The 27,980-nt window shown below is 35.5% G+C and overlaps 1 long non-coding RNA gene across 5 annotated transcripts in view; it reads right to left on the bottom strand.

Annotated features, from left to right (window-relative positions):
* Positions 1-18,109, bottom strand: part of LOC309806431 — a 208,236-nt gene extending 190,127 nt beyond the window's left edge. For all 5 annotated transcript variants that reach the window (XR_014294388.1, XR_014294389.1, XR_014294390.1 and 2 more), the window contains exon 1: positions 18,009-18,109. This is a non-coding gene — a long non-coding RNA (uncharacterized lncRNA). The remainder of the gene's footprint in view (positions 1-18,008) is intronic.
* Positions 18,110-27,980: the final 9,871 nt, after the last annotated feature.

Here is a 27,980-nt window from a genome sequence, read left to right as displayed (position 1 = left end):
AACCTGTCCCATTTCTCCAGAGAGGGACATTATCTTTATTTTCCTGGTCAGTAAACAAATTTGCCTTCTACCCTAGAGAAAGCCACTACTTACATTATCCTGGAGTTTTTTCTACACAAATGTCTTGGAAAGAATAGTCTAGGACAAAACAGTCACAAGACAGACAAGTAGAAACTCCATGGAGAATTGCTCCCCAATAATACATTTCTCACTGAAGCTACATGTCTATCTTGGGTTGAAAACGTTCTCTGTCTAGTGTAGTCAGAGACAAAGACTAACAGAGTTCCATCTAGTTATTTGCTTTTTAGAGTATCATTCAAGAAGAAGAGAACACAGCAAATACTGACACTTTAAATTTCTACTCGGAATGGACACACGCTATTTCAACTGTATTTTGTTGGCAAAAGCAAATTGCTTCTGCACAAATATTTTTCTATGATTTACTGAAGAAGGTGAGAGCCAGGAATACTAGATGTTTAGCACTAGTATTGTAAACAGTTGAATTCGAAACTGATGAATGACAGTACGTAAGTTATGGTAACAAGTTAGTTTTGCCTGAAGAAGATCTCAAACAGCTGCAGTGATCTGCCTTCAAGTTCTATGAATTATTTGGACAATTATTCTCTTACATGAATAAACTTGTAAGAAAAATCTCATACATTGGATACAAAATTAACAATACCTCTCCAGGCACCAAGTGTGGGCTAATTATGTGCTGGGTGCTAAGGGTCAAACAGTGGTTAAGGCAACATGAGGCCTGGTTAAGGTAACATCATCGTGTGAAGGACAAAAGACAGACAAACAAACAAAATAATTATAACTTATAGGAAGTGCCAAGAAGAAAAAAGAGTATCCAGAGTTAGGAAGGCTAGGGTCATCAGATAATTTCTATGCAAATTTTGATGGAAAATATCAAAAATAATGTCTCTGAATTGAAATAAAGCTAGACTTGTTATAAACACTAAGCAGTGATCTGTGTGGCAACATGATATCCTCAAAAGTTTAAAAAATTGGGCAATTTGTCCAAAGAAACATGTAGTAGGGCTAAGTATAAAAATCCTTGCTCTTTGGTACAACCTCTTATGTCCAAACTCAGAGCAATACGACTTAACAGCAGCACATGTGAAAATGACCTTGGAAATTCAATTGACTAAGAGATCAATATGTGTTAAAATAGAATATCAAAACTTTGACACAATAATAACATAGATATATAGTGTCAAGAAGAAAACTAAAAGGATAATTCCACTATGTTCTATAAGTTACATTTCATTCAGTTCTAGGAAGACATTAGTTTTGTGAAAAACTCGGATTCATACAGAAGAAGGTTAATAGGCTAAGGATGTTTGTGGTTACAATCAGAACTATACCAAACCCAGGGGGTGTTTAGAAATGCCTGAGGGCTATTTTGTAGTTGTCACAATGAGTTATAAACGCTACTTGGAATTTAAGAAAAGGGGCAAGAATGTTACGTATCTGATATTGCATTGGTGAATTCCACACAATTAAGAATGGTCCCTCCTGAAATTTCAATAGTGTCTCCTTTGAGAAATCTATCTATCTATCTATCTATCTATCTATCGATCGATCTACCTACCTACCTATCATCTAAAGTGATATTTAGCTCTTGTGGAAAGACTGGAGAACATTAACTTGGGAAAGGGGGTAATTGCCATCTCATATAGAGGCCAGTCAAGTAGAAGGCTTCTGTGTAGCAGAAGATTGAAATAAGGTTAACAGAAAGAAGTCACTGGGAAGGAAGCGAAAAAGCAGATTTTAATTCAATATAAGGAAGAAATCTTTAAGGTTTATAATCAGAGAGAGAATGTGGGAAAATGGTCATTTCTGAGTCATTGGTTTCCTTTTTTTTTTTTTAAACATCTTTATTGGAGTATAATTGTTTTACAATGGTGTGTTAGTTTCTGCTGTATAACAAAGTGAATCAGCTATTCATATACATATATCTCCATCTCTCTTCCCTCTTGCGTCTCCTTCCCACCTTCCCTATCCCACCCCTCTAGATGGTCACAAATTACTGTGCTGATCTCCCTGTGTTATGTAGCTGCTTCCCACTAGCTATCTGTTTACATTTGGTAGTGTATATATTTCCATGCCACTCTCTCACTTCGTCCCATCTTACCCATCCCACTCCCTGTGTGATCAAGTCCATTCTCTACGTCTGCATCTTTATTCCTGTCCTGCCCCTAGGTTTTTAGAACAATATATATTTTTTTTAGATTCCATATATTTATGTGTCAGCAAACAGTATTTTTCCTTTTCTGACTTACTTCACCCTGTATGACAGACTCTAGAGAGATCCACTTAACTACAAATATCTCAATTTTTTTTCTTTTTATGGCTGAGTAATATTCCATTGTATATATGTGCCATATCTTTTTATCAATTCATCTGTTGATGGACACTTAGGTTACTTCCATATCCTGGTTATTGTAAATAGAACTGCAATGAACATTGTCATATATGACTATTTTTGAATTATGTTTTACTCAGGGTATATACCTAGTAGTGGGATTTCTGGATTGTATGGTAGTTCTACTTTTAGTTTTATAAGGACCCTCCATACTGGCTGTATCAATTTACATTCCCACCAAGAGTGCATGAGGGTTCCATTTTCCCCACAACCTCTCCAGCGTTTACTGTTTCTAGATTTTTTGATGATGGCCATTCTGACTCGTGTGAGGTGACACATCACTGTAGTTTTGATTTGCATTTCTCTAATGATTAGTGATGTTGAGCATCCTTTCATGTGTGTGCTGGCAATCTGTATATCTTCTTTGGAGAAATGTCTCTTTAGGTCTTCAGCCCGTTTTTGGATTGGGTTGTTTGTTTTTTTGATATTGAGCTGCATGAGATGCTTGTATATTTTGGAGATTAATCCTTTATCATTTGCTTCATTTTCAAATATTTTCTCCCATTCTGAGTGTCGTCTTTTCATCTTCTTTATGGTTTCCTTGCTGTGCAAAAGCTTATAAGTTTCATTAGGTCCCATTTGTTTACTTTTTTTTTATTTCCATTTCTCTAGGAGGTGGGTCCAAAAGGATCTTGCTGTGATTTATGTCATAGAGTGTTCTGCCTATGTTTTCCTCTAAGAGTTTTATAATGTCTTGCCTTACATGTAGGTCTTTAATCCATTTTGAGTTTATTTTTGTGTATGGTGCTAGGGAGTGTTCTAATTTCATTCTTTTATATGTAGTTGTCCAGTTTTCCAAGCACCACTTATTGAAGAGGCTGTCTTTTCTCCATTGTATATAGTTGCCTCCTTTATCAAAGATAAGGTGACCATATATGCATGGGTTTATCTCTGGGCTTTCTATCCCATTCTATTCATCTATATTTCTGTTTTTGTGCAAGTACCATACTGTTTTGATTACTGTAACTTTGTAGTTTGGTCTGAAGTGCGGGAGCCTGATTCCTCCCATTCCATTTTTCTTTCTCAAGATTGCTTTTTCTGTCCAGGGTGTTTTGTGTTTCCATACAAATTGTGAAATATTTTGTTCTAGTTCTGGGAAAAATGCCATTGGTAGTTTGATAGGGATTGCATTGAATCTGTAGATTGCTTTGGGTAGTAGAGTCATTTTCACAATGTTGATTCTTCCAATACAAGAACATGGTATATCTCTCCATCTGTTTGTATCATCTTTACTTTCTTTCATCGGTGTCTTACAGTTTCTGCATACAGGTATTTTGTCTCCTTAGGTAGGTTTATTCCTAGGTATATTATTCTTTTTTTTGCAATGGTAAATGGGAGTGTTTTCTTAATTTCTCTTTCATATTTTTCATCTTTAGTGTAGAGGAATGCAAGAGAGTTCTGTGCATTAATTTTGTATCTTGTTACTTTACCAAATTCATTGATTAGCTCTAGTCGTTTTCTGGTAGCACCTTTAGGATTCTCTATGTATACTATCATATCATCTGCAAACAGTGACAGCTTTACTTCTTCTTTTCTGATTTGGATTCCTTTTATTTCTTTTTCTTCTCTGATTGTTGTGGCTAAAACTTCCAAAACTATGTTGAATAATAGTGGTGAGAGTGGACAACCTTGTCTTGTTCCTGATCTTAGAGGAAATGGTTTCAGTTTTTCACCATTGAGGACGATGTTGATTGTGGGTTTGTCATATATGGCCTTTATTATGTTGATGTAAGTTTGTCCTATGCTGACTTTCTGGAGGGCTTTTATCATAAATAGGTGTTGAATTTTGCCCAAAGCTTTTTCTGCATCTATTGAGATGGTTTTTCCCCTTCAGTCTGTTAATATAATGTATCACATTGATTGATTTGCATATATTGAAGAATCCTTGCATTCCAGGGATAAACCCCACTTGATCATTGTATGTGATCCTTTTAATGTGCTATTGGATTATTTTTGTTATTCTTTTGTTGGGGAGTTTTGCAACTATGTACATCAGTGATATTGGCCTGTAGTTTTCTTTCTTTCTGACATCTTTGTCTGGTTTTGGTATCAGGGTGATGGTGGCCTTGTAGAATGAGTTTGGGAGTGTTCCTCCCTCTGCTATATTCTGGAAGAGTTTGAGAAGGATAGGTGTTAGCTCTTCTCTAAATGTTTGATAGAATTCCCCAGTGAAGCCATGTAGTCCTGGGCTTTTGTTTGTTGGAAGTTTTTTAATCACAGTCTCAATTTCAATGCTTGTTATTGGTCTGTTTATATTTTCTATTTCTCCCTGGTTCAGTCTCAGAAGGTTGTGTTTTCTAAGAATTTGTCCATTTCTTCCAGGTTGTGCATTTTATTGGCATATAGTTGCTTGTAGTAATCTCTCATGATCCTTTGTATTTCTACCTTTTCAGTTGTTACTTGTCCTCTCTCCTTTCTAATTCTATTGATTTGTGTCTTCTCTCTTTTTTTTCTTGATGAGTCTGGCAAGTGGTTTATCAATTTTGTTTATCTTCTGAGAGAACCAGCTTTTAGTTATATTTATCTTTGCTATTTTTTCCTTCATTTCTTTTTCATTTATGTTTGTTCTGATTTTATGATTTCTTTCCTTCTGCTAACTTTGGGGTTTTTTGTTCTTCTAATTTCTTTAGGTGTAAGTTCAGCTTGTTTGAGATGTTTCTTGTTTCTTGAGGTAGGATTGTATTGCTGTAAACTTCCCTCTTACAACAGCTTTTGCTTCATCCAATAGGTTTTGGGTCATTTTGTTTGCATTGTCAATTTTTTCTAGGTATTTTTAAATTTCCTCTTTGATTTCCTCAGTGATCTCTTGGTTATTTAGTAGTGTATTTTTAGCCTCCATGTGTTTGTATTTTTTTACAGATTTTTCCCTGTAATTGATACCTAGTCTCATAGCTTTGTGGTCAGAAAAGATACTTGATACAATTTCAATTTTCTTAAATTTACCAAGGCTTGATTTGTGACCCGAGATATGATGTATTCTGGAGAATGTTCCATGAGCATTTGAGAAGAAAGTGTATTCTGTTGTTTTTGGATGGAATGTCCTATAAATATCAATTAAGTCCATCTTGTTTAATGTGTCATTTAAAGTTTGTGTTTCCTTACTTTCACGTTGGTGATCTGTCCATTGGTGATAGTGGGGTGTTAAAGTCCCCTACTATGATTGTGTTACTGTCAATTTTCCCTTTTATGGCTGTTAGCATTTGCCTTATGTATTGAGGTGCTCCTATGTTGGGTGCATAAATATTTACAATTGTTATATCTTCTTCTTGGATTGATCCCTTGATCATTATGTAGTGTCCTTCTTTGTCTCTTGTAATAGTCTTTGCTTTAAAGTCTATTTTTGATTTCCATTTGTGTGGAATATCTTTTTCCATCCCCTCTCTTCCAGTCTGTATGTGTCCCTAGGTCTGAAGTGGGTCTCTTGTAGACAGCATATATACAGGTCTTGGTTTTGTATCCATTCAGTCAGTCTGTGTCTTTTGGTTGGAGCATTTAATCCATTTACATTTAAGGTAGTTACCAATATCTGCATTCCTATTACCATTTTCTTAATTGTTTTGGGTTTGTTACTGTAGGTTTTTTCCTTCTCTTGTGGTTCCTGCCTACAGAAGTTCCTTTAGCATTTGTTGTAAAGCTGGTTTGGTAGTGCTGAACTGTCTTAGCTTTTGCTTTTCTGTAAAGGTTTTTAATTTCTTCATTGAAGCTGGATGAGATCCTTGATGGGTAGAGTGATCTTGCTTGTTTGTTTCTCCCTTTCATCACTTAAAATATGTCCTGCCACTCCTTTCTGGCTTGCAGAATTTCTGCTGAAGGATCAGCTGTTAACCTTATGGGAATTCCCATGTATGTTATTTGTTGCTTTCCCCCTGCTGCTTTTAATGGGTTTTTTTGCATTTAATTTTTGATAGTTTGATTAATATGTGTCTTTGCATGTTTCTCCTTGGATTTATCCTGTATGGGACTCTCTGTGCTTTTGGGAGTTTACACCATCAACTTTCTAACTGGTCTGGGGTCTATGTGCTTGTGGTCAGCATGCAGTTAACTTTTTCCACTTGGTGGGGGTTTTAGTATCTACAAAACAACTCAAGGATATGGCTCAGAGTGTTATTTATAGTCCTTGAAGAGGAAATAAAAGTCTTTGACTTATTTTTATGGCTAAACTATTATTATTTTGTGTTGCTTGACTATTTTCCTTTGTTTCTGCATTTTCTCACTTCTCTGATTAAATTTGTTCTTTGGAACTCAGAGAAGGCCTTGGAGGCTAAAGCTTTTCTACAAACAAGAGATGGGGAACACAGGGGTGGGGGGTGGGTATGGAGGTGAAGGTCTATCCCAGGGAAGACCCAGAAGGGTCTTGCTCAGTTTCAGATTTAAAACCACTGATATTATCATACTGTTAAACATAAAAGACATTTTAAAAATAAATATTTAAATCTTTAAAAAATCCAATTATTTAAATAAAAATAATGACTATATATTGTGGGATTCATAATATATCCAAAAGTAAAATAAATGACAACAATAATACAAATGTCAGGAGGAGAGAAATGAAAGTATAGTGTTCTATGTTGTTTATACTAACAATGAAGTATAATATCACTTGAAGGTAGACTAGGTGAAGTTAAAAATATATACTATAAATACCAAGGCAACCAGAGAACACAGGGCAAATAGAAAACAAATAGGAAATGGGAGATTTGAATCCAACCATATCAATAATCACATTAAATACAGTTTGTCTTTTACCCTGACTTTTAAAACAATTATTTCTTAAAAGACAGTTATTTTATTTATAAAAATTATGGATATCAAAACATCATGTCAGAAAGAAGTTTTATCTATGGTTGATATAAAAAATATATTCCAACTTGCATTTTTACATGCAATTAGTTTCAAAAAGAAATATGATATATGTGGTTTGTAATTTATTTGTCAACTAAACAAGCATTTTCTTACATGATTAAACAGCTGCCTTTTCATTTTATCAGAAAAAATATCAAATTTTGCAGTATATGTATTACTGGAAAATCTATTTAAATTTAGGTATGAAGAAGTATTGATAGTTTGTCATCACACTTAAAATAATGACATAGCTTGGGAAAACACTGTTTGAAAAGATTTGGAGACTTTGCAACTGTGCCTTCAACAACAGAGGGTGGAAGAATTCATAAAACAAATTCCAGAAAGTTTGAAACAGCAAAACTTGAATTTGCTGCTTGTAGGCAACTATTTACATAGCATTTACATTGTATTAGGTATTGTAAGTAATATAGAGATAACTTGTAAGTAATCTAGAAATAAGTTAAAGTATAAGGGAGGATGTGCATAGGTTATATGCAAATACTATGCTATTTTACATAAGGGACTTGAGCATACTCAAATTTTGGTATCTGCAGCGGGTCCTGGGAAAAATCCCTGTGGATACTGAGTGGTGACTGTATATAGAGGTGAGCCCTATATTGATTACCCTTTATGCCCCTCAGGGCATTTGCCATTTCAAATCAAGTGGCATAGAGAAGAAATAGAAAGTTGTGTGAATAAAACTTGTGGAAGACTCTCTTGACTGAGAAGAAAAAGCCTAGATTTTGGCGTTACTAAAATAGTCAAGATTTGAGAAAACAGGTTTCCAGAGTGATATTATGATTAATATATATATATATATATATATATATATATATATATATATATATATATATATATATATATATATATAATCTTCATCCTCATTCCTGGAAGTAGCTCCTAACCCAATTGTAATTTCCTAAGTGATAAGAAACATGGGAACATCTTTGTTATAATATTTGCTATTTTGTCCTTGGTTCCTGAAATAGCTCCAAAGCAATAAAGGTGAATGAATTGTCTTTTGTTATTCATAACAAGCTTCTTTCAACCACACCTGAGTTTATGTTAATGAGGCAATTCTTATAAAGTCCTTAAATAACCGCAAGTTGGGGACAGGTTGCCAGGGGAACCATCCATGTGATTAGGGGGTTGAAGGTTTCAGCCCCATCACCGACCTCTGCTCTAGAGGGACTGTAGAGAGAAACTGAAGGTTGAATTAATCCTGCCTGTGTGATGAAGCCTCCATAAAAATCTTAGATAAGTGAGTTTGGAGAGCTTCCAGGTTGGTGAACACGTGGAGGTGCTGGGAAGGTGGCATGCCTAGAAAGGGCATGGAGTCGACATCCCTTCCCACACACCTTAACCTAAGCATCTCTTCCATCTAGCTGTTTCTGAATTTTATCCTTTTAAAATAAACTCGGACTCAAGTAGGTAAATTATTTTCCTGAGTTCTGGGAGCTGCTGTAGCAAATTATTGAACCCAAGGAAGGGGTCATGAAAACCTCTGACTTGTGGCCTATTCGCCAGCAGCACAGGTGATACCCTGGGACTTGGGATTGGCATGTGCAGTGGGAACAGTCTTGTGGGACTAAACCCTTAACCTGTGGTATCTATGTTGAGCCCAGGTATAATAGTAATGTCAGAACTGAATTAAACTGCAGGACAACCAGTTGGTATCAACAGATAATTAAAGAACAGCTTGTTCTGTGAAAGCCCCCCGCACCCCCACGCACACACACATTTGGTGTCAGAGTGAAAGATTTTGTAAGTTGACAGAAAACAGTTTTTTTTTTTTTCTTTCACAGACCAAAAGGGAAGCCAGAGAAATCAGCTAACATTCTGCCTGCGGCTTTTTCCTCATGACATTTTCTGATTTCTAAGCTGTGCATGTCAGGGACAAGAACAAAAAAGCAAATGATGAGGAGGAGGAGGAGGATAATAATAATAGATAAAATGGAATAAAACTAAATAGCAAATCTGCTAAAAAGGCTAAAAATCCAAACAAAGCTTTTTTCTCAAAAATCTGAAATCCATCCTTGAAATGTCTTAATTCCAATTTGTATCAGATCATTTACTTGTGTTTTATCTCTCTGCTAGAAAAAACTGATACTCTCTTTACAATTGTTCATACACATTCTCAGCACTCAGTATAAAATTAATCAACATTCCAGACACGACCAAATGACTGAAATCACAAGGAAAAATAAATAAATCAATAGAAATAAACCCACATACAATGTAATTATTGATGTTGTCGGACAAAGAACTCAAAATAACTGGTTTATTATTTTAACTTGTTATTGAATGATAATATATGAAATTTACAAATCTTAAACGTAATGATAAATGTAATTTTAAAAGTGTGCATCTCTGTAACTACCACCCATAGCAAGATATAGAAAATTACCAGCTCATCAGAAATATCAATTGTGCCCTATTCAAGTCAGTAGTCACCAATGTTAACCATAATAATAACAGCTATCACCAAAAATTAGGTTAGGTTGTTTGGGGGGGAAAGTGTAAACAATAAAATAACAAAAATATCTTGGAAAATGTTTATAAAATTGAAAAAAAGTTTTTTTTTTTAAAGAATCACTTGTAGCTTTTATTTTAATTTTATTTATTAAGTTCCAGGTTGTATTTGGAATCTCACATTGAATTTATCTGACATGTCCCTAAATTCTTTTATTCTGGAACAGTTTCAGACTTTCTTTGTTTTTCATGACATTGATAGTTTTAGGATGCAGGGCAGTTATTTAGGAGAATTTAACTTAATTTAGGTTCATGTGATGTTTCCTTATGACTATGTTCAGATTATGTAGATGTAGCTTTGACAGGAAATTAGAGTGATAATTTATTCTTCTTAGTGTATCATATCAGGAGGCATGGATTTTTGGCTGTCCCATTATTTATGATGTTAAATTGATCACTTATTTAAGGTACTGTCTGCCAAGTTTCTTCACTAAGATGTTACTGTTTGCTCTTTCTAAATAATAGATCATTTATAGCGAGATACTTTGAAGCTATGTAAATATTATGCTCTTTGTCAACTTAGTCCCACTAGTTTCAACACCCATTAGTGATGTCTGAATCAATTACCATAATAATGATTAGAAAATGGTCTGTAGTAATAAACTGATTAAAATAAACTGTTTTTTTATCTTTAGCTCACTTTTTAATAAAATATTAATTTAAAAAAATTCTAAAATAAATTAATATTTAATTCTTCCAATCCAAGAGCATGGGATAATTTTCAATTTCTTTAAATAATCTTCAGTTGCCTTTATCAATGATTTATAGTTCTCAGCATATGTCTTTCACCTCTTTGGTCAGATTTATTCCTAAGTATTTTATTTCTTTTGATGTGATTTTAAAAGGTGTTTTTTTTACTTTCCCTTTCAGATATTTCATTGTTATTGTAAAGAAACACAACCGATTTCTGTATGTTAATCTGGTATCCTGCTACCTTGCTGAATTAGTTTATCAATTCTAGTAGTTTTTGTATGGAGTCTTTAGGGTTTTCTATATATGGTATCATGTCATCTACATATAAAGACAACTTTATCTCTTCCCTTCCAATTTGGGTACCTTTTATTTCTTTTTCTTAACTAATTGCTGTGACTAGGACTTCCAGTACTATGTTGTTAGTGCAATCCCTATCAAATATTCAGACAATAAACCCACACACCTTTGGTCAATATATCTTCAACAAAGAAGTCAAGAATATACAATGGGGAAAAAGTCTTTTCAGCAAGTGTTGTTAGGACAGTTAGATAGCCACATGTAAATCAACGAAGTTAGAAGTCACCCTCTCACCTTACAGAAAAATAAACTCAAAATGGCTAAAAGACTTAAGTATGAGATGCGACACCATAAAATTCCTAGAAGGGAACATAGGCAAAATATTCTCTGACATAAATCGTAGCAATGTTTCCTTAGGTCAGTCTCCCAAGGCAATAGAAATAAAAGCAAAAATACACAAATGTGACTGATTCAAATTTATAAGTTTTGCTCAGCAAAGGAAACCATAAACAAAATGAAAAGACAACCTACAGACTGAGAGAAAATGTTTGCAAACAATGTGACAAAGAAGGCCTTAATTTCTAAAATATACAAATAGCTCACACAACTCAATAACAAAAAAACAAACAAGCCAATAAAAAAATGGGCAGAAGACCTAAACAGGTATTTCTCTAAACAATAGGCACATGAAAAGATGATCATCATCACTAATTATTAGAGGAATGAAAATCAAAACTACAATGAGGTACCAGCTCACACAGGTCAGAATGGCCATCATTAAAACGTCTACGAATAACAAATGGTGGAGAGGGTGTGAAGAAAAGGGAACCCTCCTATGCTGTTGATGGGAATGTAAATTGGTGCAGTCGCTATGGAGAACAGTATAGTGGTTCCTCAAAGAATGAAAAATAGAGATGCCATATGATCTAGCAATCCCACTGCTGGGCATATATCTAAACAAAACTATAATTCGGAAAGATACTTGCACTCCTCTGTTCAGAGCAGCACTATTTACAATAACCAAGACATAGAAATAGCCTAAATGTGCATCAACAGATGAATGGATAAAGAAATGTGGTATATACACACACACAATGGGATATCACTCAGCCACAAATAAGGATGAAATAATGCCCTTTGCAGCTACATGGATGGACCTAAAGATTATCATACTAAGTGAAGTCAGAAAGAGAAAGACATATACCATATTATATCTCTTATATGTGGAATCTAAAATATGACACAAATGAACTTATCTATGAAACAGACCCAAAAACATAGAGATCAAACTTGTGGTTGCCAAAGGAAGATGGGTGGGGAGGGATGGATTGGGAGTTTGGGACTAGCAGATGCAAACTATTACATATAGAATAAATAAACAACAAGGACCAACTGTATAGCACAGGGAATTATATTCAATATCCTCTAATAAGCCATAATGGAAAATAAAAGAAAAAAGAGAAGACATCAACATATGAGAAGTCATCTAGGTTTTCTCCTATGTTATCTCCTAGGAGTTTTATACTTTTTTATCTTACATTTAGATTTATAATCCATTTTGAGTTAATTTTTGTGAAGGATATAAAATCTGTGTCTAGGGCTTCCCTGGTGGTGCAGGGAGTCCACCTGCCAACGCTGGGACATGGGTTCATGCCCCGGTCTGGGAGGATCCCACATGCCGCAGAGCAGCTGGGCCCGTGGCCCGTGAGCCATGGTCACTGAGCCTGCACATCCAGAGCCTGTGCTCCACAGTGGGAGAGGCCACAACAGTGATAGGCCCATGTACTGCAAAAAAAAACAAAAACAAAAAAACAAAAAAAAACTATATCTAGATTTCTCTTTGCATGTAGATGTCCAATTATTTCAGCACAATTTCTTGATGATACTATCTTTGTTCCATTGTATTGCCTTTGCCACTTTGTCAAAGATCAATTATCCATATTTATGGATATCTATTTCTGGGCTATTTTGTTCCATTTATTTATTTATCTGTTCTTTCACCAGTACCACACTGTCTTGATTATTTTGCCTTTATAGCAAGCCTTGAAGTTGTTTAGCATCATTCCTCTGACTTTGTTCTTTTCCAACAATATTGTGTTGGCTAGTCTGGTATGTCTTTTGCCTCTCCATATGAATGCCATAAAACTCTACATATAAACTTTAGAATCAGTTTGTTGATATCCATAATATAAATTGCTGGAATTTTGATAGGGGTTGCATTGAATCTATAGATCAAGGTGGAAAGAACTGACATCTTGACAGTATTGAGTGTTTTTATCCATGAACATGAAACATTTCTCATTTATTTAGTTCTTTGATTTTCTTCATTAGAGTTTTGTAGTTTTCCCCAAACAAATCATGTACATGTTTTGGTAGATTTACCTAAGTATTTACCTAAGAAGTACCTAAGTACTTCATTTTTGGAGGATGCTATTGTAAATGGCATTGTGTTTTTAAATTCAAATTCCCCTTGTTCATTGTTAGCATATTGAAAAGCAACTGGCTTTTGTATATCATTTTAGTATCTTATACCTTGCTATAATTGCTTATTAGTTTCAGGAGGTGTTTTTGGTCAGTTCTTTTGGATATTCTACATAGAGGATTATGTCATCTGAGAATAAAGACAGTTTTATGTCTTCTTTCCCAAAGTGTATAATTTCCTTTTCTTTTATTATTGTATTAGCAAGAATATTTAATAAGATGTTTAAAAGGTGTGGTGAGAGGGGGCATCCTTGCTTTTTTTCTGATCTTAGTGAGAAAGCTTCAAGTTTCTCACCATTAAGAAAAATGTTATCTGTGGATTTTTGTAGACATCTTTATCAAGTTGAAAATGTTCTCTATTCCTAGTTTACTTAGAGTTTTTTTTTATCATGAATGGGTGTTAATTTTTTCAAATGCTCTTTGTGCACCTATTGATATAATCATGTGATTTTTTTTTACTTTGTTGACATGATGGATTACAGTAATTGATTTTTGAATCTTGAACCAGCATCGATGCTCATGAGAGATTTGGTCTATAGATTTCCTTTTTTGTAATGTCTGGTTTTGTTTTTAGGGTAATGCTGACGATAGAATGAGGTCAAATTAGCAAACTATTCTCTTTGCTTCTATACTCTGAAAGAGATTTCAGAGAACTGGTATAATTTCTTCCTTAAATATTTGGTAAAATTCACACATCTGGACCTGGTGCTTTCTGTTTTAGAAGGTTAATTATTGAGTTAATTTATTTAATAGATATGGGCATATTCAAATTGCTTTTCTTCTTGTGTAAATTTTGGTAGATTATCTTTCAAGGAATTGTTCCATTTCACCTAGGTTAACAAACTTGTGGGCCTAGAGTTGTTTATATTATTCCTCTATTATCCTTTTATTTTCTATGGGATATGTAGTGATTCCTTTCTTTAATTTCTGATATTATTTTGTGTCCTTTTTTTGTGTGTGTGTGGTACGCGGGCCTCTCACTGTTGTGGCCTCTCCCATTGCGGAGCACAGGCTCCAGACACGCAGGCTCAGCAGCCATGGCTCACGGGCCTAGCCACTCTGTGGCATGTGGGATCTTCCCGGACCGGGGCATGAACCCGTGTCCCCTGCATCAGCAGGTGGACTCTCAACCACTGTGCCACCAGGGAAGCCCCAAGTACATGTCTTTTAACTCCTTAGTTAGATTTATTCCTGGATACTTTATTCCTTTTGATGCAACTGTAAATGGGATTTTTTTAAATGTATTTTTCTAATAGTTTGGTGTTAGTGTATAGAAATGCAACAGATTTCTGAATATTAATTTGTATCCGGCAACTTTACCAAATTCATTTGTGAGTTCTAGTAGTTTTTGTGGTGTCTTTTGGATTTTCTATACAGTCTTTTATACAGTCTTTATATAGTCTTTTATAGTTTTTATATAGTCTTTCATACAGTCTTTTATTGAGCCTGTGTTCTGGACCAAGAATTCCACAAGTTTCTCAGTTTTTTGGGTTTTTTTCCTACCTCCTTAGATGGGATGAGTGGCTAGAGTGGGCTAGATTTGGGTATTTCTCTTTCCTATGTCAGGCTCCAATCATCTCAGATGGTTAGGATCTGGTTAATCAGTTTTCTTTGAGGGCAGGCCTTGTTAAGAGGAACAAGTGCTCTGGTGTATTTCTAAACGGTACGTTTCCCCTCCCCTTGCTGGAAGCTTAAAAAAGGAACTTGCCCTGTGGGAATCTGGTCAAACTTCTTAAGGCAAATCTCACAATAATGCAAGGGTCCTCCTATAACTGGATTCTTCTAGCATTTTAAACTCTCACAGTTGTCCACGTTGAGCTTCCAGCAATTTGTCAGTTACAGTTCAGGTTCTCCTCTACAGTTCAGGTTCCTGTTGTGGTTTCCACCTGTGAGTATGCTTTGGTATGTTACTTTCTGTACTTGCCTGTCAGTCTCTTCAGTCTTGGGGGCGATGGTTTACCCTGTCTTTCCCTCTCTAATGGATACCAGAAGAGTTCTTCACTGATTCTTCAGTGTTTTCAGCTTTTTATGTGTAGTTATGACAGAGTGGTGACTTCCAAGCTCCTTACATGCAGAATAGGAAACTGGAAGTCTACTGACAGTTTTTGCTTCATGTATTTTAGGACTGTTTTAGTAGGTGCTATGTTAACTACCTAGAGGTGCCATAATAAAGTATCACAAAATGAGTGGGTAAAACAACATAAAGGTATTGACTCAGTTATGGTGGCTTGAAATCTGAAATCAGGTATTGTCAGTGCCTGCTCCCCTGAATACTATAGGGGAAAATGCATCCTTGTTTCTTCCTCACTTCTGGTGCCAATCCTTGGCATTTCTTGGCTTTAGCTGCACTGAAAACACTTTATCAGTCTTTGCCTGTGTTATTGCATGGTGTTTTCCCCTTGTGTCAGTGTCTCTGTGTCTTTTCTACTTGTCTTATAAGGATGCCAGTCTTATTAGATTAAAGGCTCACTCTATTGTAATATGACCTCTTCTTAACTAATTACATTGGCAATGCTTCTATTTCCAAATAAGGTCACATTATGAGGACTGGAGGTTAAAACTTCAAATATAATTTTGGGGGATACAATTCAATCCATAGCAAGTGTATGCTAAGAGAAGGAGATGGACAAGTTAGAAAATCAAAATGCATGATGTTGTTACTGAGATTTGTTTTTCCTGAATAAATGTTCTCCAGATTGCTAAAATTCTTTGATTAATTTCCAGAGTTCTGAAAATGTTTATACTGACAATTTGCCAATGTTCTCATTGCTTTTATGGAGAAGTTTTCAGTATGCGTTACTCTACATTTTCTATATATATTGTTCCCTAGTATTCTTAAAATGTGTGATTTAGAATCCAGACTGCTTTGGTGTAAATCAGGCTCTGATATACCTTATTATATGCCCTTGGGCACGTTTGTTTTAAACTCAACGTATGAAATTTTCTCACCTGTAACATGTACATAATAGGCATCATAGAGTTGGTATAAGGATTAAATGTAAGAATAATACAGGAAAAGCACATAAATAATGCATCACAGATAAAAATATGATTTATCTATTGTTAGTCTATAAACATTGGTTAAGTATACACAACATATAGAATAAATATATAATCTCTGATATTACTGTTTATTTTTGGTCTTTTGACACGTTAGACCATCCTCCTAAACTTTTAGTATCTCTTCTGGAACCTGAATCTTTTACATAAAACAGTTACTATGTCCGTCACCTATTTTCCTGACCACACATTTATTAAATGTGCCATCTAGTTTCTTATGTAAATCAATCAATACCCAAATTGAATATATCAAGAACGAGTAGAACAGTACCTCATAAGAAACGTCCTTCCAGATTGACATTATTCAACATTGAAATTTTAATATTTCATTCAAGAAGAGATTACTTCCCCTCTCAAAATTTCTTTCTTAAAAGAAACAAATAACAACAACAACAAAACATACAGAAAGATTTGAAATGCTGTGGGAAAATAACTAATACTGTCTAACTTTTCTGTACCAGTAGCACTACCACAAATGAAACTTAGGTTAAGAATTAAAAGAAAATTTTAGTGATACCATGTTGTTTCCCTTTGTAAATGTACATATTGAAAATTAGTTTCATAAAATTTTAGTGTATAAGCCTTTAATCCTTTTTCTATGAGTTTTAAAAATACTCTTTAACCTTAATTAATTAACAATCATGGCAAGGAAAATATCAGACTTATTTAAAGTATGAAATCTTGAGACTCATAGAGTATAAGTCACTTATGACTTATCAAAGTTCACATAACTGCCATAGGGAGCAGCGCCAAGGTGATACTTGAGGTTGTCTGATTCTGATGGTCTAGGGAAGCTGCCAAGTTTGCAGGTGGAGGCAATTATCCAGCTGCCTGTTTTGTTCTACATTGTTATCCCTGACTCACTTTTACATTGATATAATCAAACTATTTTCTTATTTAAAACCTCATAATGGGATCTGAGGACAAATTTGTTGAAACACTGAATTTAATGCTTGATGCACAGTTTGTATTTGAAATATGTTTGCTAAATGAAGAAATGGATGAATGAATGAGAATATGGACTTCCACGCCTTTGTCCACTGACTCTCACTCAAATCCATTTCCATTATCTCCTACATCCCCCTGATTCAGAATGCTTTAACTAAATTAGTTTGTTTTTGCTTATACAAAATATTCCAAAGTTTCTATTACTCACTTTTTTTCTCAGCTCACACCAAATGTTATTTTTGTGTTTGTCTTAGTAACAGCTAGACAGTGAGCACCTTAAAAACAGGTATTATAGGGAGATCAGCTCCGTGCTTTGTGACCACCTACAGGGGTGGGATAGGGAGGGTGGGAGGGAGGGAGACGCAAGAGGGAAAAGATATGGAACATATGTATATGTATAACTGACTCACTTTGTTATAAAGCAAAAACTAACACACCATTGTAAAGCAAGTATACTCCAATAAAGATATAAAAAAAACAGGTATTATTATTATCAACCTTTGTATTATAGCATTTGTAATATAAAAGCTGCTCAATAATTTTTTTTTTTAGGTAATGAAAGTTAAATCATTTGTCTAAAGTACCAGCTCTATTTCACAAAGTTAATACCTAGTGCATTTAGTTCTCATATGAATAAAAGTATTAAATGTGTTTTAGTCAGTTTGGACTGCTATACAGATACCATAGACTGGTAGCATAAAAAGAACAGAAATTTTTTTCTCACAGTTCTGAAGGCTTGGAGTCCAAGATCAGGGTGCCGGGATGGCTGAGTTCCAGTGAGTCCTCTTTCCAGTTGCAGGCTGCTGACTTTTTGTCATCTCACATGACTGGGAGCAGAGAGAGGAAGCTGGCTCTCCTGTGACTTTTTATAAAAGCACGAATTCCATGCTTAGGGCTCCACCCTTATGACCTCATCTGATCCTAATTTACTTCCAAAGGCCCCACCTCCTAATACCATCACATTCTTGGGTAGGGTTTCAACATACAAATTGGGGCATGGCAAGTGGGGAGGGATACAAACATTCAGTCCGTAAGAAAACTACATATATGATATTATGATATATAGTATTTTATTATGTTGTATGTATATGTGATAGTAAAACATATAATATTTATGGCTTTACTTACATTTGTAGTAATTACAGTCTTCATCTGTACACAGTATTGTAATTAATGGTGAGAAAATAAAGGTATTAAAATATCAAAATAATTTATATAAACATAATCTGAAAAGTACTAATATACTTAGATTTTACTGAAAGTTTCCAAATTTAATTAAACATTTAAAACTTTTATTTAGTTGCTTATATTTGAGAGGACTTCATCAGTAACCACTTCAAATGCTTAAAGTCCAATATTAATTAGCTATTCCTCACAGAATGCCTCAGTAAATGAGTCTTGCTCTTCCTCTTCTATAAATTAACACATGCAACCCTAAGAGGGTTAAGTTCACATAAAACCGTAGCAGCTGGGTTTTTTTTGTTTGTTTTTAATGGAAGGAGTCTCTTCTAAAATATTTTCTAATAACTTCTTTAAATACATTATTTTAAAGAGAAAACATTCATACAAATGGCTATCTGAGAGACAGGTGCAATGTCCAGTTTAACAATCATGTGTTAAAAACCTAGTTCTCTACTATTTCATTCTCTTATGTCTGCCAATGTAATTTTACCCATTTTCACATTTTTCTACATGCATAAATAGTGCCTTACTAAATTAGACATGTAAACTTAAGGCTAATTTCTTTCTTTGGGCCTCAGTTTGTTTGTTGTATAAAGTTATATCAATTTTAGAGAGCTGTTAATTTGACTTCATATAAGGTCCTTATCACAGTATTTGACACATATTGGATATTTTCTGATGGGTGAGTCCTTTCCCCTACATCTCTTTAGCAATTCTCTATCTATCCATAATTACACTCCAGGGATGGATGCAATAGTCTACCGGTGGCTTGAATAAACCTAATAATGAAAAGTTAACTGGTATAATACAGGTTCTTTGGATAAAGGATTGCTCTTCAAACCACATTTATGTCTGCGAAGTATCAACTCATGATCAACTTCATGTGTTTCTCCTTTTGTCAAATGCTTGTATGAATTGCTCTTCCTCAAGTAGCTAAATCCAACCCCAATTCTCTGCATCTCCTCAGCAGATAATAATTACTGTCTTTTACAAAAAATGATTCAGGTGCCATAATATAAACTCCAAGAACTTTCCACTCTTCAACTTGAGGTTTTCTATCATTCATCTTTATTTATGCATAGTTATGTTCTAAGCTATTGAGCCGATTTTTGTCTTTTCTCCAGATTAAAAAAAAATTGTTTGCATTGTCAGTGTAAAGATATAAAATATCCTCTGATGAGAAATAATGATTCTATTCCACCAGTCAAGAATATTAAAACAGGAAAAAGTAGTGTTTTTCCAAAGATTTTTAGTCTGTAACTGAAAGCAAAGTTTCGATAATTTTTTTTTTGCTTAGATATTTTGCTCAGAGTGATATACAGTGATGTTATAACTTGGCTGCTCCTTTGTTCATGATTTTACCCAGGTAGGACAGATTTATGGCAGAGGTCTAAATTATAAATTAAAATCTGCCATGGTTAATCTGATAAATGTTCCACAGTGTTGGCACAATCATGCGCTTATAAGAGAAGCAATATTCTCCACTGTGTATGTGTTTGTTCTGTGGAAACCATGACTATGTTCAAAGTCTTAATTGAAAATATATCTAAAATTTAATCATGTGTAAAAGTTGTTTTAAGAGCATATATTTAGAAAGTACAGTTGAGTTAAATTATAATTCTTTCCATAGGGTGCAAAGCATAGAAAACAAATGCAAATTGGCTAGCAAAAATTGAGGCATGACTAGACTCAAAAATGAAAGGAACTAATAAGTCTGCCTGCCAGTAGTGTTGCAATTCTGACTAGATGATCATTTGGCACCTTAGAACATGGGTATGATTGACTCTACATGACCAACATTTCATAAATCCTAAACTGGTGTAGGTAGAGGTGTGTAATTACTGCAGCCACCCCAGGGGAAAAGAGGGAGCAGGTGTTAGGCTACCAGCACAGCTCGAGTTTCAACTCATTTCAAATATAAATGTAGCTAGTGGTAGAAGCCAAGAAATTTGGGTCAGTTGAGATTTTTGCCATCTCAATTTGGGGGATTATAATTGAATTTTTGCCTCTCTGACCAGATTCTTTCTAATGCATTTCCCATACTGGTAACTTTAAATTTTAACTTTTCCCTAAGCTCTTTGTGTTCTTCTGGAGTCACTGAGTATAGGACTCACATACTGTTTCAGGAACAACTGACAAATTTGTCTTTTGAAAGATTTACTGCATGAGCTACCTTGACACAGAGCTGATCACAGAGAAGATACATCTGTCTGTTTCACGGAGTTATTCATGCTCTGTTATTGCTATAGAAGATTTGGAGAAGGAAAGGTAGAGTGAGTGAGTGACTGCAAAGGAAAGTGGGTTTTTTTAATGAGCAAGTTAAAATGATGGGAAAGAACCAGGAAGGAAAAAAATGCTTTTATTTTTTTTTCTGTTTAAAAATAACTTAGAAGGAAAAATTTAATAGCCAAATACGCAATGCAATTAATCCTGATTTATTACTCAGAATGACCTATTGTGTCGCTGGATCTCATTAGCCCTCTCCTCTTATTCATAATTATTGATATGTGTGTCCACATTATGAATTCTTGTAAAGATGTCTCAGTTTCCAAGCACATTTCTTGCTGACTGAGGCTTGTCTTCTTAAAGGTCAAATTTCGGCATTGAAGGGTGTTTATTTGTTAACTTTCCTGTTGAGTGATTTTTTTTAACATCTTTATTGGAGTATAATTGCTTTACAGTGTTCTGTTAGTTTCTGCTGTATAACAAAGTCAATCAGCTATATGCATACGTGTATCCCCATATGCCCCCCTTCTTGCGTCTCCCTCCCACCCTCCCTATCCCACCCCTCCAGGTGGTCACAAAGCTCCAAGCTGACCCCCCTGTGATATGTGGCTGCTTCCCATTAGCTATATAATTTAAATTTGGTAGTGTGTATATGTCAATGCTACTCTCTCACTTCATCCCAGCTTACACTTCCCCCTCTGCATGTCCTCAAGTCCATTCTCTACATCTGCGTCTTTATTCCTGTCCTGCCCCTAGGTTCATCAGAACCTTCTTTTTTTAATTCCATATATATGTGTTAACATGTGTTAGTATTTGTTTTTCTCTTTCTGACTTACTTCACTCTGTAGGACAGACTCTAGGTCCATCCACCTCACTACAAAATAACTCAATTCCATTTCCTTTTATGGCTGAGTAATATTCCATTGTATATGAGTGCCACATCTTTTTTATCCATTCTTCTGTTGATGGACACTTAGATTGCTTCCATGTCCTGGCTATTGTAAATAGTGCTGGAATTAACATTGTGGTACATGACTCTTTTTGAAGTACGGTTTTCTCAGGGTATATGCCCAGTACTGGGATTGCTGGGTCATATGTTCGTTCTATTTTTAGTTTTCTAAGGAACTTCCATACAGTTCTCAATAGTGGCTGTATCAATTTAGATTCACACCAACAGTGCAAGAGGGTGCCCTTTTCTGCACACCCTCTCCAGCATTTATTGTTTGTAGATTTTTTGATGATGGCCATTCTGACTGGTGTGAGGTGATACCTCATTGTAGTTTTGATTTGCATTTCTATAATGATTAGTGATATTGAGTATGCTTTCATGTGTTTATTGGCAATCTGTATATCTTCTTTGGAGAAATGCAGGTGTTCTGACCATTGTTGGACTGGGTTGTTTGTTTTTTGGTATTGAAATACATGAGCTACTTGTATATTTTGGAGACTAATCCTTTGTCAGTTGCTTGGTTTGCAAATATTTTCTCCTATTCTGAGTGTTGTTTTTCATCTTGTTTATGGTTTCCTTTGCTGTGCAAAAGCTTTTATGTTTCGTTAGGTCTTATTTGTTTATTTTTGTTTTTATTTCCATTTCTCTAGGAGGTGGGTCAAAAAGAATCTTGCTGTGATTTATGTCAAAGAGTGTTCTGCCTATGTTTTCCTCTAAATGTTTTATAGTGTCTGGCTTTACATTTAGATCTTTAATCCATTTTGAGTTTATTTCTGTGTATGGTGTTAGAGAGTGTTCTAATTTCATTCTTTTACATGTAGCTATCCAGTTTTCCCAGCACCACTTATTGAAGAGGCTGTCTTTTCTCCATTGTATACTCTTGCCTCCTTTATCAAAGATAAGGTGACCATATGTGCATAGGTTTGTCTATGGGCTCTCTATCCTGTTCCATTGATCTATATTTCTGTTTTTGTGCCAGCACCATATTGTCTTGATTACTGTAGCTTTGTAGTATAATCTGAAGTCAGAGAGCCTGATTCCTCCAGCTCCATTTTTCTTTCTCAAGATTGCTTTGGCTATTCAGGGTATTTTGTGTCTCCATACAAATTGTGAAACTTTTTGTTCTAGTTCCATGAAAAATGCCATTGGCAGTTTGATAGGGATGCATCAAATCTGTAGATTGCTTTGGGTAGTATAGTCATTTTCTCAATGTTGATTCTTTCAATCCAGGAACATGGTATATCTCTCCATCTGTTTGTATTATTTTTAATGTCTTTCATCAGTGTCTTATAGTTTTCTGCATACAGTTTTTTTTGTCTTCTTAGGTAGGTTTATCCCTAGGTATTTTACAGCATCTTTAGGACTCTCTATGTATAGTATCGTGTCATCTGCAAACAGTGACAGTTTTATTTCTTCTTTTCCGATTTGGATTCCTTTTATTTCTTTCTTTTCTTTGATTGCTGTGGCTAAAACTTCCAAAACTATGTTGAATAATAGTTATGAGAGTGGGCAACCTTTTCTTGTTCCTGATCTTAGAGGAAATGGTTTCAGTTTTTCACCATTGAAAACAATGTTGGCTGTGCATTTGTCATATAAGGCCTTTATTATGTTGAGGTAAGTTCCCTCTATTCCTACTTTCTGGAGGGTTTTTATCATAAATAGGTGTTGAATTTTGTCAAAAGCTTTTTCTATATTTATTGAGATTATCGTATAGTTTTTATCCCTCAGTTTGTTAATATGGTGTATCCCATTGATTGATTTGCATATTTTGAAGAAACCTTGGATTCTTGGGATAAACTCCACTTGATCATGGTGTATGATCTTTTTAATGTGCTGTTGGATTTTGTTTGCTAGTATTTTGTTGAGGAGCTTTGCATGTATGTTCATCAGTGATATTGGCCTGTAGTTTTCCTTTTTTGTGACATCTTTGTCTGGTTTTGGTATCAGGGTGATGGTGGCCTCATAGAATGAGTTTGGGAGTGTTCCTCCCTCTGCTGTATTTTGGAAGAACTTGAAAAGGATAGATGTTAGCTCTTCTCTAAATGTTTGATAGAATTCGCCTGTGAAGCCATCTGGTCCTGGGCTTTTGTTTGTTGGAAGATTTTTAATCACATTTTCAATTTCAGTGCTTGTGATTGATATGTTTATATTTTCTAATTTTTCCTGGTTCAGTCTTAGGTTTTACTTTTGTAAGAATTTGACCATTTCTTCCAGGTTGTCCATTTTATTGGCATATAGTTGATTGTAGTAATCTCTCATTATCCTTTGTATTTCTGCAGTCAGTTGTTACTTCTGCTTTTTTCATTGCTAATTCTGTTGATTTGAGTCTTCTCCCTTTTTTTCTTGATGAGTCTGGTTAATGGTTTATCAATTTTGTTTATCTTCTCAAAGAACCAACTTTTAGTTTTATTGATCTTTGTTATTGTTTCCCTCATTTATTTTTCATTTATTTCTCATCTGATCTTTATGGTGTTTTTCCTTCTGCTAACTTCGGGTTTTTTTTTTTTTTTTCTTCTCTAATTGCTTTAGGTGTAAGGTTATGTTGTTTACTTTAGCTTATTCTTATTTCTTGAGGTAGGATTTTATGGCTATAAACTTCTTTCTTAGAACTTCTTTTGCTACATCTCATAGGTTTTGGGTTGTAGTTTTTTCACTGTCATTTGTTTCTAGGTATTTTTTGATTTCCTCTTTGATTTCTTTAGTGATTTTGTTATTTAGTAGCTATCATTTAGCCTCCATATGTTTGCATTTTACAGTTTTTTTTCATGTAATCGATATCTTGTCTCATAGCACTGTTGTTGGAAAAGATATTTGATATGATTCCAATTTTCTTAAATTTGCCAAGGCTTGATTTGTGACCCAAGATATGATCTATCCAGGAGAATGTTGCATGAGCACTTGAGAAGAAAGTGTATTCTGTTGTTTTGGGATAGAGTGTCCTATAAATATCAATTAAGTCCAACTTGTTTAATGTGTCATTTAAAGCTTGTGTTTCCTATTTATTTTCATTTTGGATGATCTGTCCATTGGTGAAAGTGGGGTGTTAAAGTCCCCTACTATGATTGTGTTACTGTTGTTTTCCTCTTTTATGGCTCTTAACCTTTGCCTTATGTATTGAGTTGCTCCTAATCTGGGTGCATAAATATTTCAATTGTTATATTTTCTTCTTTCATTGATCCCTTGATCATTATGTAATGCCCTTCTTTGTCTCTTGTGATATAGTCTTTATTTTAAAATCTATTTTGTCTGGTATGAGAATTGTTACTCCAGCTTTCTTTTGATTTCCATTTTCATGGAATATCTTTTTCCATTCCCTGACTTTCTGTCTGTATTGTTCCTAGGTCTGAAGTGGGTCTCTTGTAGACAGCATATATACGGGTTTGGTTTTGTATCCATTCAGCCAGTCTATGTCTTTTGGTTGGAGCATTTAATCCATTTACATTTAAGGTAATTATCTATATGTACATTCTATTACCATTTTCTTAATTGTTTTGGGTGTTATTGTCGGTATTTTCCTTCTCTTGTGTTTCCTGTCTAGAGAAGTTTCTTTAGCATTTGTTGTAAAGCCGGTTTCGTGGTGCTGAACTCTTTTAGCTTTTGCTTGTCTGTAAAGATTTTAATTTCTCCGTTGAGTCTGAATGAGATCCTTGCTGGGTAATCTTGATTGTAGCTTTTTCCTTTTCATCACTTTAAATATGGCCTGCCCACCCTTCTGGCTTGCTGAGTTTCTGCTGAATGTTCAACTGTTAACCTTATGGGGATTCCCATGTATGTTATTTGTTGCTTTTCCCTTGCTGCTTTTAATATTTTTTCTTTGTAATTAATTTTTGATAGTTTGATTAACATGAGTCTCATCATGTTTCTCTTTGCGTTTATCCTTTAGGGGGCTCTCTGCACTCCCTGGACTTGATTGACTATTTCCTTTCCCATGTTAGGGAAGTTTTCGACTATAATCTCTTCAAATATTTTCTCAGCTAGGACCTCTATAATCGAAGGTTGGTGCATTTAATGTTGTCCCAGTGGTCTCTGTGTCTGTCCTCAATTCTTATCACTTTTTTTTCTTTATTCTTCCCTTGCAGTTATTTCCATTTTATTTTCCAGCTCACTTATCTGTTCTTCTGCCTCAGTCATTCTGGTATTGATTCTTTCTAGAGTATTTTTAATTTCATTTACTGTGTTGCTCATCACTGTTTCTTTGTTCTTTGGTTCTTCTAGATCCTTGTTAAATGTTTTTGTATTTTCTCCATTCTGTTTCTGAGATTTTGGATCATATTTACTCTCATTTCTCTGAAGTCTTTTTAGGTAGGTTCCCTATTTCATCCTCATTTTTGTCTTGTAGGCTTCTACCTTGATCCTTCATCTGTAACATATTCTTTTGTTGTTTTTTTTTTTATGGGTGGGGCTGTAATTTTGTCTTCCTTATTGTTTGGCCTGAGCCAACCAGCTCTGGAGTTTGCAGGCAGTTGGATAGAGCTGGGTCTTGGTGCTGATATTAGGACCTCTGGGAGGCCTCACTCCGATTAATATTCCCTGAAGTCTGAGGTTCTCTGTTAGTCCAGTGGTTTGGACTCAGAGCTCCCACTACAGTAGCTTGAGCCAACCTCCAGCCTGGAAACCAAGATCTCGCAAGCTGCATGGTGTGGCAGAAAAAAAAAATAATAAAATAAAATAAAATTAGAAAGTTAAAGAATAATTAAGAAAAATAAAAATATAATTTAAACAACTGCAAGAAGGTAAAATAAAACCACAACAGAAAATAGGAAAAAAAAAAGAAAGTGGGGGGTGTGGGGAACCAACCAAAAGAAGAGATCAATAACAAAGTGTAAAGAATAAAATAAAATTAGAAAAATAAAAGATTTATAAGGAAAAATAAAAATATAAATGAATCAACAGCCATGAATCAACAAAGTAAAACTGAACCCCAATCTAAAAGAGGAAAAAAGAAACAAAAGAAAAAAGAAAAAGCCTTGGCTATGGGGGTGGAGTTTATTGGTGGTGGAACTTAGGCAAGGGTGGGGTTTAGGGTGGGGCAGGACCTATGTGGGTGGGGGGGTGACATTTGAGTGTGGGGCGGGGCCTCTGCTTAGGACCTGCACAGAAGGGGAGTGGCAGCACAATGTAAGGAGGGCCTCTGGAGTGTGGAGGTCTGGAGTTTGGAGGTAGGGCCTTGAGTGAGGGTGTGTGGGTGGGGTTTAGTCCCAGCACATTGGAGGGGGTCTCAGAGGGTGTCTCTTAGTGTAGAGGTAGGGCCCTGGGTGGGGGTGTAGGGGTGGGGCTTGGGATCTGCATGGCAGGAGGGAGCCTTCAAGGGCAAAGGATTAGGCCTGGGAGCCCAACAGGCTCTGTGGTGCCTAAGCAGACAGGGAAAAGGCTGGACACATTCCCTTCTGTTCCTTTGCACCCCTCTCCCACAGACTCCCCCAGGGTCTCTCCCATCCCCACTGGGCCCTTAACCTTGGGTGTGTCCCACTGGGTGTAGGAACTCTTCCCCACCCCCAGCCTCCCCTCAGGAGTGCTGGTCCTGGAGGTCCGGCCTTTACTTTTGTTCCTCGTTTCCTCCCTCCCACTCCTTCAGGACCCACATGGCTGGAGGGGGCCTTGGTAGGCAGAGGATCAGGCCCTGGATCTCAGCAGGCTGCTGGGGGACCAAGTGGGTAGAGGAAACCTGGCCACACTCCATTTTAATCCTCTGTCCTCCCAGTGGTCTCTCAATTTCCTTCTTTGGGCGTGGGATCCCTTCCCCTCTCCCAGTCGCCCATCAGGGGTACCAATTCGCTCCTGCCTCCACTTATCCTCCCCCTTCACTCCCCCCATATCCTACCTGGTAGCTGGTGCTTCCTCCCGTCCCCTTAGGTGTCCATGATCCCCCACCAGTGCCTGGTAGGTGCCCTAATTGTGAGGAGACGCAAATTCCACCTCCTCCTAGTCTGCCATCTTGACTCCACCCCACTCTCATTCCATGTTTTAAAATTGATGCTTTATCTTCCAACTCCCAGAGGTCTAATCTGTTATATTGCTTAGATGACTGCCTGGCATTAATTTATGTATGAAAATTACTCTGAGTTGTATAAGTTTTCCCTTAGCATTATTTTACATATCTATAAGGTTCTATTATGATTAAGGCTAACATGGTCCCTTTTTTAAAATGTAGCATATATTAGACAGTAGTTAAATAGCCTAATTCATTTTTCATATATAATTTATAACTTCCAAATTCTATTTTTCCAAATTCAAATTTATTACTTTCAATTTCTGTGATCTTTTTTGGAACACAATTGCCAATCAAGAGGAGATTCCAAGAATAGAAAAATAATGAAACTTAAAGAAGTCCCTGGAAGT

The sequence above is a fragment of the Mesoplodon mirus genome, assembly GCF_964341445.2.
Source record: "Mesoplodon mirus genome assembly, chromosome: 6".
NCBI lineage: Eukaryota > Metazoa > Chordata > Mammalia > Artiodactyla > Ziphiidae > Mesoplodon > Mesoplodon mirus.
The sequence above is the reverse complement of the archived record's forward strand: the minus strand, read 5'-3'. Positions and strand labels throughout refer to the sequence as shown.